The following is an 18,298-nucleotide window of genomic DNA, read 5'->3' on the forward strand; positions in this document are numbered from 1 at the left end:
TATGACTCATGGGTGACCTGAGTCGAAGAGTGATGTACAAAAGGTCCTTCTTTAAAAACAGTTGCATTCCCTGAAGCTAGAGCTTTGTGGCTCTGGATAGATATATATCTTCAAAGTTATCATCAAAGAGATGCATAGAGCCTGGGATCTTCAGTAATGCACATATGCTCACTATATTTATGATATAGAAAGAAATGAGAGTTCACTTCCTGGCACCTCTCCAGCTAGCAGTCCACATACTGTATTTGGTCCAAGCAGGCCTTAAACCAGCCACCATCCAGTTCCTAAGTAAAGTCCCCATGGCCTGAGCTACTGTTTACCCAATACACATACTGTGTAGGTGCAGTCAGTCAGAACGCTTGGGGGGGATTTCTATAGATGGAGGAGTGTTGAGCAACACTAAGTGTAGGTGAGGTTAGGAGCGACAAGGCATAGACATTTGATGAGCATTAGTCATCCAAGTGGGCCAAGAAATATACTTTAACTTTTGCTAATTGTCCGTGACAAGAAAGAAGGGTAACACAATAAAATAAAAACATATAAATCTCTTGTTTGGGACAATGTTTTAACTGCATTTTGGAAAAAAGCCGAAATGTTTGTTCAAACGAATAGTGACGTAAGCAGTCACTTTACATAAGTAGCCTGAAAACATGTCTCTGACTCTGGTTTCTCAGCTTCTTCGTGACATAAGGCCCAATTATTGAGGCCCAGCTTCCAAGGTAAAAAAAGAACAGGCAGAAGGCAACAAATAGACTGGGCTGGCCTATAAATATAGGAATGTCACTGTCAGCTATAATGACCATAATAAATGTACTGCTTACCCTAACCAATCAGTGCCGGTCATTATGAGTTCAAATTCTATATTTTCAGGTTCATATTTCATCACAAGACACTTAAGAGCTTTCACTGGTATAAGGTTGTCTCCCACATAGATCCACTTTGTGTCACTTTGGAAATGTTTGCTAGCTAACATTGACACAACAGATGGGGCCTGTTTTTCAACATGTAAAATAGCATTGTGTTAATTTTACCCAAAAACATACGCTGGTTTTGTTCAGTCAGACCACGTCCAGACTGGCTCTGTGTTTTCCTTGCTCAAAGCCTCGTTTTTTTATATGCAGTGTCGGATGAGAATTTAAACATATGGTTCTACAACTCAAATCAGTATTTCTCAAATGTAATTCCTTGCCTCATTGATACCAAAACACCCTCAAAAATGCAGCCCTGTCCTCACTGCTATTTGTAATTTGAACATAACTATGTTGCTATTTTTTAAAACATTTTTTAAAATCCTACAATCCCAGTTTATGATTTTCATGAAACGAAAATCTATACAGAAACAACAGTTCCACTCAAATTGCATGTATACCACAGAAGAAGAACCATAAAATAACACTAGGATAGCTACAGCATGGTTTTAAATATTTTTTCATGGTTTCATAAATTCTCTAAAAAACATTTAGGTAATAAAATCATGCAAGTTATTGTACACATAACATATTCATAACAGAGATTCAAAACAATTCTGAGAAGATAGTAACTGAGTGCCCTTTGAGGATCCTACAGTCACCACTTGCTCTCACTGGATCTGCCCCCTACTGCCTTGTGGGGGTGTGTCGCACAGGATAGGGATGAGACAGGATAGGATGAGGACGTAAAACCTAAATATGGCTCTTGCAGCCTAGGCCACAGGGAGACAGAGAAAGGGACCACAGACCTCGGCAGCGTACAATTATCCAAAACAGAGAGTCAAGCCAACCTCCTCTTACAGAGACTCACGACGAGAGCAAAACAGAGGAAAGCCAACACAATATTTTACCGTCCTTTACCCCCTGGAGCACATACACAGATCTGAACAAATATGCACAAACATGTGTGATTTGTATATCTGTAAAAGTTAGCAGACATACAGAAATGTTTCACTCAAATACAGTATGCCGAAAGCAGATACATATTCACACAGATCTTAATGGTACTCATAAGATAATGAATGTATAGATCTATCAACACAGCTAAATAACTCTCACGAATGTCTTATCATCGAGGCCCACCTGAGGGAAACAGCAGAACCCCAATGACTCCTTGCATAAACATCTGAGCATACACAGTGTAGCATATGGCACAGATATTAAGGGCTCCTCTGCCTTTGGAGTGAATTACTAGGAGTCAAAATGTGAAAGGCTGTGAAAGGAGCTGGCAGATACTGGCATTCCTCAGGACTGGGGGCCTACCTGTGCACAAGTACTCATGGACGCTTGCAGCTCTACCTGAAAAGCCCACACGGCTACCATTGCTCATTCAGCGGGTGACATTATTGTTTACATATAAGCAGTGAATTAGATTAGTAGCGTTCCATTTCTCATCAGACCTGGAGGAGATTTAGCTAGATGCATCCAGTCTGGACAAGCTTGAGGAGGCTCAAAATGTTGAGGAGGCCCAGGAGGGGAGAGAGATCAAAGGCCCGCCGGCATGCTCTGGTGTGTACGCCGGCTGGACTCATGAACATGTTACAGATGAGCTGAGGCGCCAGAGAACCATCTGGGGTTATATAATGGTACTGAGTTCAAGGCGCAATAGTGTGGCCATAGGAAACAAAATGGAGAATAAATGACTGAAATTTGGCCTATGTGTGTTTTTTGTGTGGTGTTTTATGGGACATCGAATTGTTAATGATAGCTAATCACTGTTTAATTGTTTGGAACAACAATCCTAAAGTATAAAACTCTTTAGATAACTGAGTCAAGCATCTGAATAAATAAATGTGAGAAAGCGATATAGCCGAATTGATCATGTTCTACCAGAAACATCATACTGAAACATACAAAAAGCTAGCGCTATCCCTTTTGGAAGAGTAAAACAAGTCCAGTGGCTATTTAAAAAACAAAACTCCCGTATTTTGCAACATGCAATCATGAGTCTTTTCTTCCATTTACCTTCATGTACTCTTTGGTAAAAATTATCAAATTTTACATTTTGGGACCGAATAATATGCCGTAAACCCTAGGTAAAAATCCCCCTTAGTCTTTTTCAGAACATTAATTGTGTCATCTTTTTCTTGAGCTTCATCACATTTTGCAAAAAATTAAATAAACGTTTTAAACTTATTGTGTTTTCATGGTGTCCTTAAAATCTTTACCTCTCTTGTGGGTTGAATAATGTGCTGTTAAAACAGGGCTTGGGGGGAAAGTGTGAAGAGTGCAAGAGAGAGACATGACATGTGAAAGTCTTGGGAGTGGGGAAAGTACAATGAGCCAGTGTGAATAACAGATTGTTAGTATGTGCATGAACTGTATCTGTGACTGGGCGTCTACATGTATGTCCAATATGTGCAGAAAGTGGTGATGATATCATGTCGTCTTAAAAGCAATATGGAGGGAGGGGGGTAAAACTTGATTTAAGAGGGATATCTCAACAAGCCCTAGCTTGGAGTTGATGGTATCAGTAACATCATGTCATCTGAGGAGATGAGTGACAGCAACCAAAAAGGAAGCCCGCAGAAAGGGTCATTTAGGCCTTCAGGTCATAGTAACTGATAGCTTAAGTTCTAATAAAAATTGGGGACAACATTTTAAAATTAAATATCAAATATCTAACTTTAGGAACTTGTAACACAGTCAATAAATCAACTATATGTGGCAAGTTACTGTGCATTAAAGCCCCTTTACTAATCTTCGATAGTGCCCAGTGGGTAAACTGGAAAACTGTTGTTTCCGAATAAATTAAAAAAAGCTAAAAGAGGAGCTTCATTAATAAACAAATTAAGTAAAAAAAGGAAGAAAGGATTTCAGATACACAATGTTAAAGGCATGTTGTGTCTCTATGTAGTAAACAAATAGTGAAAAGACAACCAATATAATTTAAGTAAGTTCTTAATGTACTATAAAACCCTAAAAGGGTATTGGCTTGAAAGCTAAACTGACCCTCGTACTGTTTTTGGCCAAACATTCACTAAAGCTTTGTATTAGAGCTGCCTAGCTAAGAAAATGCAACCAAATTCACAGCAAATTGGTTGTAGTAGGTTTCAAAAGTACTATCTTTTTGATGTTTTTACTGACTTTTGAGTCCCTAACTCCAAATAATCTATCTTCAAGGGCTTTATATACAGTAGCAAAGACTTTATGTCATTCATTAAAATATTTTTTTTTTAAAAGTCAATAGTATATGTCTAGGTAGTGATTATATTCCTCTTCTGCATCGCTACACTCGGCTCACTAGAACGCAGCTCTTATTGTTGTATTACTCACTGTGGTCTTCTCGCAGTTCGTAAAATCAAAGCTGCATAAAGACTGTAATTTTGTAGACGTATAATTTACCTGTTTAACTTTATAGCTAAGGGTTAACCCTTAGTGTAAAACTATGCATAAGTTAACATTCTGCTCTGAGTCATGCAGTGGAAGTATTTTGAATATTGTTGGGGTTTTGGGCTGGGTTAGGGTGAAGGCAAAACCGGAGGGGTCAACTTGGGGATTCAAAATCTATATTTAGCCTACAACAGGGTTTTAAACCCGGTTACAAGAGAGGGCTTTGAGAATGGGAGGATGGATAAGATGCCTGAGCTCTGTTGAAACCTGCCAGTGTCAACAGATTGTCAGATGCTAGAGATAAATTATGATATTCTTTCAGCACAGGCCGCTTGTGCGTCAAATTTGAGAAATTCAGAAAATGAATGATTTTAAAGAGGCCTTCCAATAGATGTGAAAGGAGTTACTGTACATGTGAAATAACTACATGCGGACTTTAGAGAGTGAAGGCAATATAATATCAAATATTCCTGCTTGTTTTGCGTTGAATTTCAAAGGAAGCCAAAATTATCAAAGCCAAAATCCCAAAAATAGTCCTTTAATATTAGATGGCTACAGGTTAAATGAATGAAATCCCTGATATATTTTTATGATGGAAAATGTATAATGGATTCATCATCTCTGTGCCACATTTAAGGGAAGAGAAAGAGTAACTCATTGATTAGTCACAAGTTATTGTGCGCTCCACAGAGTGATTGGGGTCACATATCCACACCCCTCTTTTACCAATAATCCAATGTCAGTCACCAGCAAACATCAGACTGGAATGTCAGCCTGCGTGTCTGGTCATGACACCTAGTCCTACCTTTCAGAACTGCTCACCTCGTGACCCCCAACATCACTGTTGCCTGTCAATCACCCACCATGCTCTGAATGAGTGGAGGGATAGTGAACAACAAGAACAAACACAGAATCAAACATGACTCACACCAATCCTTCAGAGAGGTGTTCCCCAACGCTTCACACTGACTGTTAAATAGACTCCACAAAAGAGCCTCCTCTGGATGGTTAACATAAACGACTGCAGGTGAAATTATGGGATAGCAGGTGCTCAGACTGCAGGGACGGATGTCAAAGACATGACAGTTTAGGATTAGAATGTCACTGTCGGCAAGAAAGTATAACACATGTCTTGTGATTTAGTTAAAGAGATGCAGAGTAGTATGTTACAGCAAGTATGGCTTATCTTTATTTTCAAAACAAATGGCTGGCTTTGTTTGATGCACAGCAGACAAATACTTGCAGGAAGTGCAAGTATGTTTAAACATACTGTTGTTGTGCAAAATACATTTTGAGCGTTATCAGCAAAACGTGTGTGTTCATCATCGTAATTCCGGAATTGCAAAATCCGCTTTGAGGCAGGACGTGACACCCGTGACGGTGACGAAACCGGCATACCGCCCACGCCTAGCCTCAAAGAAATTGTCAACATCTGGACATGTTCTATAATGATTAGACGATTAATTGTTTTTAGCCACACAGATTTCTGGTACGAAATGTTTTTACAACGAAAAATAGCGCAAAAAAATACTATAGTCCCTTTACCTAATATTTGGTTAAGAAACAAATGTTTCATAGGTATGACACACATCTCTTTTAGTGAATATCATTAAATAAGGGAGGGAAGACACTTTTGTGACCTCAAAAAACATGTCTTTACCATAAACCAGGAAATTCATACTCTCATTACGACAATTTCACAACAACAGCTCATAGGATAAATAATGATTTTTGGATGGACATGAAAGTAAACTGCAGCTTGACTGGTTTCCAGATGCATATATCTGAGAGGTGCTTTAGACTTCCTGTGAGAAGAATCAATTTATTGAAGCCAAGAAATTGGTGTTTCATCCCTCATTAACGTTTCAGGGAAATGTGTTTGAGTAATTGTAATGGAGAAACAACTATAATTTCTCATTTGAACATATACTTGTACAGGAACAATAATACTATTTCACACAGTTCGTGAATTATGCACAAATATTGAAGGAAACCTACTAATCCAGCCATGAACTTCCAAACCCAGACATTATCAGCTGACCTAGAATAGCCGCCAGAGAAATTAAATATTTTTAGTAGCTATTCATTTTTTCCATCCTTCCACCTTGTTTTTCTACTAAACACATTGTTCCAGGTCCCAGTCACTCACCATTACCTCCCTGAATTACTCAGCCCCAAATCACACACTGTCCTACTCTTGTCCTTTGGGACTATTCAAAAGCTTACATGCTCATCTTATCCCGAAACCCAAGATCGCATTCCTTGAATCTTACTTATTCTCCCCAGTGAGCCTCTCCATCACCTGTCTACAAGCCCGTCCCTTTCCGTGATGAACGCCCCATGTCAAGGTCTTGTTTTCTTGAGTTTGATCTACCTCCTCTTTGAAGTGATGTCTGGGCAGTGACAGCCTTAAGGTAATGTGGACATACTGCAGTTTGGATGGCATGCTTTCCAGCAGAGCACGGCATTAACAGCCATTTTCCTCATCAATGGTCTCCAGAGAAGGCATTCCTGGCAATGTCTGTGTTTGTGTGCATACATGCATACATGTACTTGTGCATTTGTGTGTGTGTTTGCATCTGTAAAGGATTGCATTAATCCAAGGTTACAAATGTGTGTTTTAACAAAAGATTTATCTTGATCTAATATCATCCCAGAAACCTTGACCATGAGGGAGGCCCAGATACTCAATCATTCACACCCAGAGACCACGCAGCAAGAGAGGAAGCGAGGAGACTCCTAATCCGTTGAACTGGGTCACAGTTTATGTCCCCTGGAACCCCACCTGAATCTCATCCATTACTTCTGCCTCCTCCCCCTGTTTGCTAAATCCCGGCAACAATTCCATGATATCATTTTCGTGAGCTATGAATCACACCACACATGAAAAATAATCTTGAATGTTTATCACAATTTCGTAATTTTTCCGGATGTGAGCAAACAGATACAAGGGAGTCGGTTTTCGGAAAATAGAAAGGTGAAAAGGTTTTTTAAGAAGACATGACAGAGAGAAATTACTCATATGCTAATGAGTTATTGGAAAGTATTTAGACCCAAAACATGTGTGCTGAGAAATCGTTGAAGTATAAGAGCGTCAAAAGACATATCATAAAAAAATTCCCAGCAGAAACATTTTGTAACTCCTACAGCAAAAGATAAACATCTGAAAAAGCTAACATTGTAACTTGGCTGTGCATAAAGCAGTTAAAAACTAGTTTTACTGCAAGACTTCATGGCCTGGGGAGAATAATAAATCTGATTGATTTGGTGAGTAGGAAAAGGATCTTACATTAAGGGCAGAGCATGGCGAAGCCTTAGAGAGAGCTAAGGAACCGGGCTCAATAGTGTCCTCACTGCCTCTGACGTTCTTTAACCTCTTTTGTGGCTTTCAAACCTCATGTCTTTGGCCTCCAGTCACTCTCTATTTGTGCAGGAAAATAAAAAAGAGAACGCTGCCCCTCCTAAATCTGTAAACTACAATTAAGCTAAATTCCAAGTTTATTTCCAAATGCCGTCCTTGCTCCAGACCATGTGAAAGACTTGAGTCTAAAATTATCACACTTTTGGTCAGGAGGCCAAAACGAAGCCAGCGCTAAGACTGTCATCTCACAGGCCACAGGATCAAGGTCCTGTGGATGGCTGCAACTATTGTTATAATAATTTGGATTTCTATCATTCAGAACTGCATCATTTAGACAAACTCCTCTTGTAATCTGAATAATAAAGCATGATAAAGTGTGACACAATGTTTTCAGATTACAGCACTGCTTCTACTGCTTTTAACAAGGGAAAAACATAAAGAAAACAACAGTAAAAAGAACAGACAACGAGATGACAACTCGATAATGAAATGAGTTATGCTTTATGTTCCGTCAGCCCTTTGAAAACCAGAGGACTTGTGCCGTGAGACAGCTTAACAAAAGGCTTAACGTTGGTTTAACTGTTTATGTTAGCCCCTTTAACCAAAGGTCTGACGTCTGGAGGCAAACAATAAGTCTCTCTCTCTCTCTCTCTCCCTCTCTCTCTCTCTCTCTGTCGCTCTCTCGCTCTCTCGCTCTCTCTCTCTCGCTCTCTCTCTCTCGCTCTCTCGCTCTCTCTCTCTCGCTCTCTCTCTCTCTCTCTCTCTCTCTCTCTGATGTGTTTACTCGTTGGTGGAGTAAGTGACAGGGCTGTAATCGGAAGTCTACAACCGTGTCATTTGGAAGACTGTTGTCTTTTCCTGGGAGCGTGGTGGTCAGCAGAGAAAAACAAGATTTACATCTCAAAGGGAGGGGCAAAGCGTCAACCATGCATTATCCCCCATTGGCTGTGGTCAGGGATGGGCGTTAACGTGTAGACGAGAAGATGCAGACACATTTTCACCCATGGGAGAAATGTTTATATCAAACACTTGGGAAACTCATAACTTGAAAAAAGCACATACCCTGCCAATGTATAAGAATGTCACATCATTTCTCCCATTGTCATACAGTGTGTTCTTTCTCTGGGTATCAGCAGCAGTTACACAATTAAACATATTAGACCAGGTGTGTGTAGCACTCACCGTTGATGGTGTCATTTGTCAGCCTTTGAGTAAAAGGAAATTCCACCTATAAACAAATAGAGAGTAGATTAGAGTTAAAAAAAAGGTCCGTAAATGTCAATCTGTGGTCTCAGAAAAGGAACTTGGGTATTTTTTAGGTTATTTTGCGAGCTTTATATGTTTGTTTTCTTTTGTGATGGCCTTTGATATTGGAGCAGTTTTCCACTTCCAATTGGGTATAAAAACAACAACCAGAGCCTAGTTAAAACTTCCTCAAGAGAACTTTGAGTACAGTTTTATTTATTTATTCAAAGTGTTTACTGTTTATTCTTTAGAAGATTATGAGACGTTTACCACAAGAGACCTTCTTTCAACTCATGGAAAGAATTAAACAGAGGAGCTTGTATTAAAAGCTATCCTTATTAGTGCTCGCTGAAACCTGGTGATTTTGAAAATGATTCCATACAGAGAATGAAAATTGTGCACCTTTTCAATAGAAAAACTAGGTGGGTTTCCATTGTATCTATGTAAATGAATGGAACCCCTTATGGAGAAGAAGAAGGAGAAGGAGGAAGAACAAAAGAAGAAGAAAGCCTCCTAGAATCGATAAGTCGTGGTCAAATTGAAATGTGCCTTTTATGGCAGATGGCATTAGTCACATTTCATACTGTCTGAAGACAAAAATAAAGGAAAACAGGAAGAAATATTGTAATGTTTAAATAAATGCCCAACAGTGCCTCATAAACAATGCATGCAGTGTTTTCTGCCTTCTGTTACTTGCAAATGTTTAATCAACTTCATCTCTGTATTCAATCATCAACAGACCACTTTCTTAAGTTCTTCATTGTTAAACGTTATGTAAATGCTTAAACCCTTAACGTTTTTTTCACTTACGATATTTTTATTTGCAAGAACAGTTCAGATCAAAAAACGTATTTTGGTAAAGAGCAGAGTCAGATGAACTAGCAGTGCCATGCGATGTTGTCAGATGAACCCAGACAGACAGACAGACAGGCTTAATCCCACACCGGTTCAAAGCTCCGCCAAGGCACATGTGGCTTCAACCTGAACAGAGTTAAAGAGAATAAAAGGAAAACACCAAAAGAACAAAAGAAGATAGAAGAGATAAGACTGTGATTAATGTAGTGATGTGCTTTGTGGAAACCAGCACTGTGTGTATGCACGTTTAAGCATGTCATATTTCTTCAGGGGGGGGTGGAGATGAACTAAGATTGGGCTTCACACCACATAAGTTCCCATGACTTATCATCCCCCCATGAGACTAACCAAGGAGTCATCCACCTACGCAGGATGCCTGAGACCAAACAGTCAACGAGGAGGCTCTCACACAGAAACCATACAACTCTGCACACAAACAGACACACTGTTTATCTCAGACATTTAGTAACCAACTGCCACAGACTACTCACAAAGTAGCTGAAAGGTATTTATTTAAGGAAAAATAGTATAAGTCCAACCCTATCCAGGCATTGAATGCAACTAAAGCCTTTTATGATTCCATTGTCTGTATAAGACCTCAAAAACTGTAATCGCGATTTTTCGAAACGTACATGTTGAGTAAAACCACCATATGAATTAAGAAAAGCTAGTTTTTGACCCATCTAATTGTATTTTAGAAAATTCCTAAACCTCCACTCATTCATAAAAAACATTTTCTTATTTGGATAAGAACAACATTCAATTCAAATGCGTAAAATCATTTATAGACTAATCATGTCTAAAGATAATTATCCTGTTTGAAAGAGTTAGTCACAAAAGTTAAACAAAATAGAAAAAATGGGAAAATGGCTTTCTTCTTTGGAGAAGCTAATAACTTATACTGATAAACATAAAGCCAAACACTCACACAGAAACACCTAAGTCATAGTTTTGTTCATGTTTGATAGGAGCTCTTCAACATCTGCGCCACATATTGTGTCACATACCAAAGTAAGAACTATAACCATCTTCGCAGTGAAAGGTGAAACAGTACAGCTAATTGCTGGCTTTTTTGTTTATTAATTTAAAGCTTGGTTTTATGCTTTTTTGTGTTTAGTGCTTTACTCTATACTTCTGTGTTTTTAAGTTTACCTTTGAGTATACACACAGCTGAGCACTTGCAATGTATGTCCATTAACCCTGTGCTCTGGGACCACCCCAGCATGTAAGAGGGTGAAGGTAAACATTTCTCAATGATTTTGGCTGGGGAAAGCCCTGCTGGAGAGCGGCTGCATTGTGAAGGCCAAATAGTGCTATACTCAATCTAAACAGCCAATTTGAGAGCTGGGGGATTCTCAGAGTTCACGCTACAGCACAGAGACGTCGAACGCAAGCAAAAAGAAATCCCAAAACGGATCAACAGGCTGTACACGTTTTCCATTCATCTGATATCATGGAAAGAAGATTTAGATAACAAGTCTATCAGAAAGGTCATTTGTTGAGCTAGATTTATGATTCTGCAAGGAAACACTGTCACTCTCATGAAAATAGTTTAAACTATCAAGCTCATATGTCATGTTGTGGAGAGGTATTGTGCCAACATCATGTGTTTTCACCACAACAGGATAAGATCATTTAAAAACTTCCACCATCATCCGGGTTCTCAAGAAGACAAGGATCACAGGATTAAATGACTACAGACCCGTCGCCCTGACCTCTGTGGTTATGAAGTCCTTTGAGCGCCTTGTCCTGTCCCACATAAAATCCATCACAGACCCCCTCCTGGACCCCCTGCAGTTCGCCTACAGAGCCAACAGGTTGTGGACGACGCTGTCAACATGGCCCTTCACTCCCTCCTCCAGCACCTGGACACAGCAGGAACGATACTCAACGATATATTTGCGTTCACACCAAAAAGCCCCAGGAACTAAATTAGTTGGTTTTGGACTTTAGGAAGAACGCAGCCCCACCCACCCCCATCACTCTGTGTGACTCCCCAGTCACTGCTGTGGAGCCTTTCCACTTCCTGGGCACCATCATCGCCCAGGACCTCAAATGGGAGCAGAACAGCTGCTCCCTCATCAAAAAAGCACAGCAGAGGATGTTCTTCCTGAGGCAGCTGAAGAAATTCAACCTGCCAAAGACGATGATGGTGAACTTCTACACCTCCATCATCGAGTCCATCTTCACCTCCTCCATCACCATATGGTACGCTGCAGCTACAGCCAAGGATAAGGTCAGGCTGCAGCGTGTCATCCGCTCCGCATAGAAAGTGATCGGCTGCAGTCTGCCATCCCTCCACGACTCCAGAACCCAGAGGCGGGCAGGGAAGATAGTGGCCGTCCCCTCCTGGACACAAACTGTTCACCCCCCTCCCCTGGCAGGAGGCTGCGCTCCATCAGGAACAAAACCTCTCGCCACCTGAACAGTTTCTTCCCCTCCGCTATCGGCCTCTTAAACAAGGCCCGGCCCCCCCGCTGACACTTTACCTCAGCCACAACGTAGACTCTGTATGCATTACATTAATGCACACAATGTTCAAATACTGCTTACTGCACATATTTCTTATTTCATATTTTATATTCTATAATTCACTGCATTCTATTTCGCTGTAAATTACCGCTTTATTTTATTGCTATCTAACTATATTGTATTACAGTGTCCTTAAAGATTTTTTGTTTTATATTAGATTTTTGTTTTATGGAGATTTTCTGTCTTATATTTTATGTATGCACCATGACATCAAGTCAAATTCCTCGTATGTGTGAACCTACATGGCAATAAACCCGTTTCTGATTCTGAAAACCTTTTCATAAAAGACTGTCTGATATGCCATAGCAGGAAAATCACAGTTATAATGAAAGACAATAGTATGAATGTAATATTTAAGTGTGTCTGTGTAAGGGCCATGGATATGTGCGTGTTGGCTCAATGACATATGGCTATAGTTCACTACAATGGATACAGGCATCATTAAGATCATTAGATCCCCCTGTGCTTTTCCCAGTATGACAACCCATATTGCTACTGTATAGATTGGACATGCAAATGTTGACCTCTTTGTCAAAATACAAATATACAGTGCCTAGTTATTATAGCCTATTGCTATTTCATTAATGCAGCTGTATAATTTGTTCATGTTTTCCATTTGTAGTTGGGAAGGGGGTGACTTTGTTTGATCTTGCCCTAACGGATCAGCATAACAGTATTCTTTGTCGGTCAACACCAAGAATGGTAGCGGTTGCAAGATGCATTTAACCTTTTCACATTATAAAAAAGTTTAGGAGTTCTTTTTCTTTGGACTTACAACAAGTTGTGCAGCTGCGTTGATCTCATCTAGGGCTGAAGCCACTTCTCTGTTCCTAATGTTTTTATGACTTTAGCTAGAGGACATGCCTATTATTATCAAACTTCTTTGGTGTGATTGTTTGACTGATTCTTAAACCAGGGAAAACATCAGTGAACACAGGAGACATTTTCCACAACAGTAATAGTTGTCATAGAGGGAAAAGCTCAAGTGAAATACATTTTGTCAACAACTGTTCATTTCCATAATGTGCCCCAGTAGGCCGTTCTAGCGAGCCGGAATGCACAATAGCAGGACCCTGGAGGTAGCTTACATCAATGGAATGCAGTCGTTTTTAATGTTATCAATCACACCTGTGCTTCTCCTGCTCAGTCTATACAACATGTGTGCTGTGAACTAAGTCTATACGGGATCTGTTAAAAAAAACGAGAACAAATCTAAGCTTAGCACGACAAATAACAGGTGTTCAACCAGGCTGAGTAAGGCGACTAAAATATAACCATTTAAGGTTAGGGTAAAATCATACTAAAAGTTGACATCTCCTCATCTCCGGCCAGGTCTGTACAGATGTCCATGAGCAGCCCTAAATCTATGACTGCATTTGTGCACATGTGTGGACACAATGTTGTATAAACAGAACCATATGTTGTATAAACAGAACCAAACACACGCCAACCAGCGCGTACGTGTGACCCTTCGATGGAGGTGGGTCTTTGAGTGGTTGGTATAGTTCATCTAAAGATTGATGTTCCCTTCCCTCTATATACGACCCCTCCAATTTATCTCGTGTCCCCTTGGGGGTTACAGCACACACGTTTGGAAGTGTTGTCTAGGTAACCAACACTGGTCAGGGCTTAGTTCAAGGTTTTTTGAAAAAAACGTTTTTACACGAGAAGAGTAAAATAAGATATTCTCTATGTTTGCGGCACATAAAGCACCTTTTAAAAGACCAATTATTGTTTTAATTTTCTGTTAAAATAAATAAGACAGTGAATTTCAGATGTGTTATTATGTGCATTTTCTACCCCATGATGTCAAGTGTCTTTTCTTAGCTAAGCTAATTGTTTCCCAGCTCTACCTCCGTACTGAGAGTACGGACATTGGTGGTTTTGACAATATGTTCAACTATTTCTTTGAAGTTAGACCAAATGCTGATTGTGAAACAGTAAAGGTGCGGATAAGCTTAACGTTTGTCAGGCATAATTAAATATTAAAAACGTTTACTCACTCGCCGGCATAATTTTAATTGAATTTTGTGATAAAGAAACACCCATCATCCAGTGTGAACGCCACACCCTAACCACAATATTTCACTGTCAAATCTTGAAGATGTTTCATGTGCCATCTCTAATATGAAGTGATTCATTCAAAAGGTAGACTGTCCCATAAGACTGCATACGGTTTCTTTATGTATATGGAGCATCTTTATTCAGCTTCCAAAAGTCATTACAAAAACAAACTGGAAAGGAAAAAGGAAAACAGTGTTACAGAATCAGAGGAATAGGATTAAAGCATTGATTGGACAAATAAACCATAATAGCCAACGGATGAAAGAACACTTTTTTTCTCTCACTTCCTCAAAGGGTAAATAAACAACCACAGCAGATGTCCCACATTCTCATTCACCCTGCCAGTTGTTCAGTCCCACCCTCCCTCTGTTCTCTCCTCCAGAGCAGAAAGCAGGACCTGGCTAATCCGTGCCTTCCTAAGTGAAATACAGCAATCATCAGAAACAAATGTCCAGTCGTCATTGCCATAAGCAATAATGAATCACACAAAGCAGGATGCATGCATACAAAGGAACATATCAAAATACACACTACCACAAATGTTACAGATTTTCCAGACTTTTCAGACTGTTAACAAAGATCTCACACAACCAAAACCAGATATGTTTGACTCATCAACACGTTTGTTTTTAACATTCAAATCTGCCACCAGTGACTCAGCAATGTCTGGAGAATGGCAGTCTTTTAATGGCCCACAGGGTTTTTATCAGTTTCCTCTAGCCATGACCTTTCTGCTGCATCAGCATCCTGTGTGGACCAATCTAATCAGATGTATGAGCCCCTGATGCCTTTTTGGACTTGTTCGTTCTGGAAAACTTCACACACATCTCATTACAACTATAATTCAGACAGTCTGATGACATTGCCTTCATACACACATCCACGCCACAGCACGTCTGTTTCAGTGTGTTTCAGCTATAGCGCTGAACAAAAACAGACGTGTTTTACAGGATGGCTAATGTATACTGAGTTTTTACGTTCCTCTGGAACTCCCAACACCTTTTCAATGTCCATGACTCCTCCCCTTCCCATGAACAGGGCTCACAGCACACACGCATCTCCCGAGTTTTTGGGTTCTCAGTCCAGATAATCTCTCTAGGTCGTCCTCAGACGAGCCCTCCATCGTTGCTTCCAGTCATCCCGGTTCTCCATACATCTGGCCAGTTCATTGGTACTTTGTGCTCCTGCGTCATTCTTGAGTACCTCCACGTATGTTTGAGAAGAAGTGGGACGTCCTCGTGACCGATGCCCGTGTGTGGGTTCCCACAGCACCAATTTGCCGGCTGGCAGCTCTTGATGCCTTTGGCAATGTCCTGCTAGTCTCATTTTCCTGGCTGCAATTTTCTCGCTCACCCTTGGTATTCCTTCGTACAGGATCTTGTTGGTTACATGTACACTCTTGCTGATGTTAAGTACTGCTCGCTACATTCTGGTGTAGCATCCGTCTAGAGACTTTTGCAGGGTTGTCTTCAGGGTCCAGCATTCACTGCCATAGAGGAGAACAGACTCTACCGTTGCATAGAAGAAGCTGAGTTTGATTTAACGGGGGTTGGAGTTCCATACACTGGTCATGCCATTCAGGGCCCTCAATGCAAGTGCCTTCCTCACCTTAAGATCTTGCTCGGTTGAGTCGACCCATGAGCCCAGGTACTTGAAGTCCTTCTTCTTTAAGCACAGTGTCTTCTGTTGTTGTCAGAGGTGGATGTTCCGGTAAGATTTTATAGGTGATAACCTCATTTTTCTTGGCGTTTAGCCTAAGGCCAACCTTGGCACACTCTGACTCCATCTGTTCAGGAGTTCCTGTTCTTGCTCCACGCTGTTGGAGAGCAGGCTGATGTCGTCCGCATAGTCCAGGTCTGTCAGGACTACTGTGGGGTGTCGTCTCGACCTTCTTGGTGTTAGAGTGAAGCCAAGATCCTGCTCTCGTCCACTGATGGCCTTCCTGAGTGCATAATCCAGGACCATGATGAAGAGGAAGGGGGCCAGGGTGTCCCCTTGCATTACCCCAGCCAGGATGTCAAACTCCTCGCTGTTGCCATCTGGGGTCACCACCCTGGCCCTTGTTCCTGCATACATGGTCTCTATTGCCTGGAGTAGGTTGGGAGGGACACCGTAGGCCTCAAGGATCTTCACCATTGTGCTTCTGTGGATCGAGTCAAAAGCCTTTTGGAAGTCGATAAAGCACAGTACAGCAGTCAGGTTATCCTTTTTCACCTCCTCGATCATTCTCCTTAGTGCCAAGATCTGGGCTGCGGTGGTTCTCCCCTCTCGAAAGCCATTCTGGTTCTCACTCAGGTGAGGGTCGAGGGCAGTGGCGGGGCCAGAGTATGGCTGGGGTAGGCTACAGCCATTCCAAGAAATGGCTTAGCCCTACCTTAGCCCGACCATGAAAAATGATGTTAAAGTATGCATGTTGAGAACACGGATTGCGAAAATCTACCGGTCATGTCCACAACACACAAACTGATCCTGCTGTAACAAAAAGTGCACGTTACTGACGCAATATGGTTGAGAACATTCGGGCTTATGCTAGAGGGGTGCAAGGAATAGTTTAAGTAGTGGGGGAGTTTTATACACTAAAGGTGTGGAAATTATCTCGCGTTATAATATCGGCGCGGCCGCGGTCAGATCAAAATGCCTCCGAATGCAATTTGAATAGACCTACAGCCAATCAGAGCAACGAAATGTTGGGTCTGCTGCGTCATGCATTACCGATACGTCAAGTTCACAGTGAAAAAAAGTGCCGAGTAAATTGCAGACAGACAGCAGAACTTCTAGGATTAATTGTATATTTCGGATGGATAGATTTGTTCTTAAACGCCCTCGCATTGAGGTACAAGTCGACTGGTGCCAGAGTCACACGACCCACCTGAAGAGTGAATAGTGAGTTTTGAATATATTTTGTAATAATGGGTCATTTGAAAGAGTGGCCTGTATGACAATAGTCTCTATTTGTCATACAGGCCACCTGTTGTGTCTGTGTGTCTCTCTCTCTCCCTCGCTCCCTCACTCTCCCTCTCTGTGTCAATTCTATATGCCAACTTTTCTTGTTTCTGCCGCTGCATAGCATGTTAAAACAACGTGGAATTAGAAGAATAGGCTATTGTATTGTTTAACTCACACCTGTTGCTCTCGATGTAATTTAGCTGATAAAAGGAGACTAATAAAAGCTAATAAAAGCCTCACGCGTGGCGTTTCACTGTCAATGGGTGCGATATAGCGTGTATGTAATTACATTACAAATACTGACTTGAGCCCCACCACTGTATGGGTTAACCCTACCATAGATTACCCAACAAAAATTCTCTGGCGCCGCCACTGGTCGATGGCGTGCCGTATCCTGTTCAGTATCATCCGTTTGTAAACTTTTGCGGTGATAGATGTCAGGCTGATGCCTCGGTAGTTGTCTGGCTTTCAGAGGTCTCCAGCTTTAGGCACCGGGATGATGTTGGAGAGAGACCATATATCAGGCTGCATGTTGTGCAGTAGAGCGAGGTTGCAAAAGTCTAGGATGAGGTCATCGAGATCACAGTACTTTAAAGGCTCTGACACACCAGGCCGAAATCGGCCGTTTTCTTTAGTCGGACGACGAAGCGTGCCCTGTCACCCAAACTCAATTTGGTGTGTCCCGCACCGTCGGCCGTGACACGCCTTATTTGGCCTTTCATGGCAGACGCACGGCCGATTCAACATGTTTAATCGGCCGTGGGTCGGCCACAGGCAGTCGGACAAAGAAATCACTCTGATTGGCTATTCAGCTAGCGAATCAGTGCATGAGAAGCGAAACGGTTGCTTCAGAATGCCTTCCATAAGCAACACTCCAATGGCTGATAGCTCCAGTACCGCACAAAACATGTTTTCGATGGACGAGAGTGAAAATGGAACTCACACGCTATTTGTTGTTTGTTTATATCACGTAGTCTGTTTTTCTTCTCTGTCT

General features: G+C 41.2%; 1 protein-coding gene across 1 annotated transcript in view; it reads right to left on the minus strand.

The window, feature by feature from the left end:
• znf469 (zinc finger protein 469) overlaps nt 1–18,298 on the minus strand; it is a 188,026-nt gene that overhangs the window by 68,724 nt on the left and 101,004 nt on the right. Inside the window, exon 4 of the mRNA XM_079680838.1 lies at nt 8,845–8,890. The gene's annotated coding sequence lies outside the window, so the exon portion shown is untranslated. The remainder of the gene's footprint in view (nt 1–8,844; nt 8,891–18,298) is intronic.

Source organism: Notothenia rossii (genome assembly GCF_949606895.1).
Source record: "Notothenia rossii genome assembly, chromosome: 5".
Classification (NCBI taxonomy): domain Eukaryota; kingdom Metazoa; phylum Chordata; class Actinopteri; order Perciformes; family Nototheniidae; genus Notothenia; species Notothenia rossii.